This window comes from Lolium perenne, chromosome 5, assembly GCF_019359855.2.
Source record: "Lolium perenne isolate Kyuss_39 chromosome 5, Kyuss_2.0, whole genome shotgun sequence".
NCBI lineage: Eukaryota > Viridiplantae > Streptophyta > Magnoliopsida > Poales > Poaceae > Lolium > Lolium perenne.
The window spans coordinates 164,126,581-164,129,886 of NC_067248.2; positions in this window are offsets into that span (position 1 = coordinate 164,126,581).

Here is a 3,306-nt window from a genome sequence, read left to right on the forward strand (position 1 = left end):
AGTTTTGCTGCACCGGTTCATCCTTGTGTTTGTTTCAAATAAGCCTTGCTAGCCTAAACCTTGTATCGAGAGGGAATACTTCTCATGCATCCAAAATACTTGAGCCAACCACTATGCCATTTGTGTCCACCATACCTACCTATACTACATGGTATTTTCCCGCCATTCCAAAGTAAATTGCTTGAGTGCTACCTTTAAAATTCCATCATTCACCTTTGCAATATATAGCTCATGGGACAAATAGCTTAAAAACTATTGTGGTATTGAATATGTAATTATGCACTTTATCTCTTATTAAGTTGCTTGTTGTGCGATAACCATGTTCACTGGGGACGCCATCAACTTTTCATTGTTGAATTTCATGTGAGTTGCTATGCATGTTCGTCTTGTCTGAAGTAAGAGAGATCTACCACCATAGGGTTAAGCATGCATATGTTAGAGAAGAACATTGGGCCGCTAACTAAAGCCATGTTCCATGGTGGAAGTTTCAGTTTTGGACAACAATCCTCAAATCTCAAATGAGAAAATTATTAATTGTTGTTATATGCTTATGCATAAAAGAGGAGTCCATTATCTGTTGTCTATGTTGTCCCGGTATGGATGTCTAAGTTGAAGAATAATCAATAGCGAGAAATCCAATGCGAGCTTTCTCCTTAGACCTTTGTACAGGCGGCATAGAGGTACCCCTTTGTGACACTTGGTTAAAACAATGCATTGTGATGATCCGGTAGTCCAAGCTAATTAGGACAAGGTGCGGGCACTATTAGTACACTATGCATGAGGCTTGCAACTTATAAGATATAATTTACATGATGCATATGCTTTATTACTACCGTTGACAAAATTGTTTCATGTTTTCAAAATCAAAGCTCTAGCACAAATATAGCAATCGATGCTTTTCCTCTATGGAGGACCATTCTTTTACTTTCAATGTTGAGTCAGTTCACCTATTTCTCTCCACCTCAAGAAGCAAACACTTGTGTGAACTGCGCATTGATTCCTACATACTTGCTTATTGCACTTATTATATTACTCTATGTTGACAATATCCATGAGATATACATGTTACAAGTTGAAAGAAACCGCTGAAACTTAATCTTCTTTTGTGTTGCTTCAATGCCTTTACAATGAATTATTGCTTTATGAGTTAACTCTTATGCAAGACTCATTGATGCTTGTCTTGAAGTACTATTCATGAAAAGTCTTTGCTATATGATTCACTTGTTTACTCATGTCATATACATTGTTTTGATCGCTGCATTCACTACATATGCTTTACAAATAGTATGATCAAGATTATGATGGCATGTCACTCCAGAAATTATCTGTTATCTGTGTTATCGTTTTACCTGCTCGGGACGAGCAGAACTAAGCTTGGGGATGCTGATACGTCTCCGACGTATCGATAATTTCTTATGTTCCATGCCACATTATTGATGTTATCTACATGTTTTATGCACACTTTATGTCATATTCGTGCATTTTCTGGAACTAACCTATTAACAAGATGCCGAAGTGCCAGTTGCTGTTTTCTGCTGTTTTTGGTTTCAGAAATCCTAGTAAGGAAATATTCTCGGAATTGGACGAAATCAAAGCCCAGGGGCCTATTTTCTCACGAAGCTTCCAGAAGTCCGAAGGAGAGACGAAGAGGGGCCACGGAGGGGCCACACCCTAGGGCGGCGCGGCCCCCCTTGGCCGCGCGGCCCTGTGGTGTGGGGCCCCGTGCCGCCTCTTGACCTGCCCTTCCGCCTATAAAAGTCTCCGTGACGAAACCCCCAAGACCGAGAGCCACGATACGGAAAACCTTCCGAGACGCCGCCGCCGCCGATCCCATCTCGGGGATCCAGAGATCGCCTCCGGCACCCTGCCGGAGAGGGGAATCATCTCCCGGAGGACTCTACGCCGCCATGGTCGCCTCCGGTGTGATGTGTGAGTAGTCTACCCCTGGACTATGGGTCCATAGCAGTAGCTAGATGGTTGTCTTCTCCCCATTGTGCTATCATTGTCGGATCTTGTGAGCTGCCTAACATGATCAAGATCGTCTATCTGTAATTCTATATGTTGCGTTTGTTGGGATCCGATGAATAGAGAATACTTGTTATGTTGATTATCAAAGTTATGCTATGTGTTGTTTATGATCTTGCATGCTCTCCGTTACTAGTAGATGCTCTGGCCAAGTAGATGCTTGTAACTCCAAGAGGGAGTACTTATGCTCGATAGTGGGTTCATGCCTGCATTGACACCTGGGACAGTGACAGAAAGTTCTAAGGTTGTGTTGTGCTGTTGCCACTAGGGATAAAACATTAGTGCTATGTTCAAGGATGTAGTCACTAGTTACATTACGCACCATACTTAATGCAATTGTCTGTTGTTAGCAACTTAACACTGGAAGGGGTTCGGATGATAACCTGAAGGTGGAATTTTTAGGCATAGATGCAGTTGGATGACGGTCTATGTACTTTGTCGTAATGCCCAATTAAATCTCACTATACTCATCATGATATGTATGTGCATGGTCATGCTCTCTTTATTTGTCAATTGCCCAACTGTAATTTGTTCACCCAACATGTTGTTCGTCTTATGGGAGAGACACCTCTAGTGAACTGTGGACCCCGGTCCAATTCTCTTTACTGAAATACAATCTACTGCAATACTTGTTCTACTGTTTTCTGCAAACAATCATCTTCCACACAATACGATTAATCCTTTGTTACAGCAAGCCGGTGAGATTGACAACCTCACTGTTTCGTTGGGGCAAAGTACTTTGGTTGTGTTGTGCAGGTTCCACGTTGGCGCCGGAATCCCTGGTGTTGCGCCGCACTACATCCCGCCGCCATCAACCTTCAACGTGCTTCTTGGCTCCTCCTGGTTCGATAAACCTTGGTTTCTTTCTGAGGGAAAACTTGCTGCTGTGCGCATCATACCTTCCTCTTGGGGTTGCCCAACGAACGTGTGAAATACACGCCATCAGAGATAGGCAAGGAAACGTCGTTACCTACGGTGACATGGGAGGGTTGGGAGGGTAGGTTTTGGGAAGGGAGTATACCGGGGTTGGAGGCCATGTGAGAGGTGGCACCCGAGTCCATGACCCATTCACCAGCAGCAGCATGGGACGATGACGAGGAGGCAGCGTTGTTCAGGGCCGCCATGAGGGCGGAGCAGTCCCAGGCCAGCGCGCCATCGGTGGCGTGTGCAGGGGCGCCGTAGTAGACGGGGCTAGGGGAGGCTGATTGGTCCCGAAGGCCTGGTGTAGGCCTGCTGGCCCGGCGGCACCCACGTCTGTGGGCGATGCGATGGCGTAGCCGG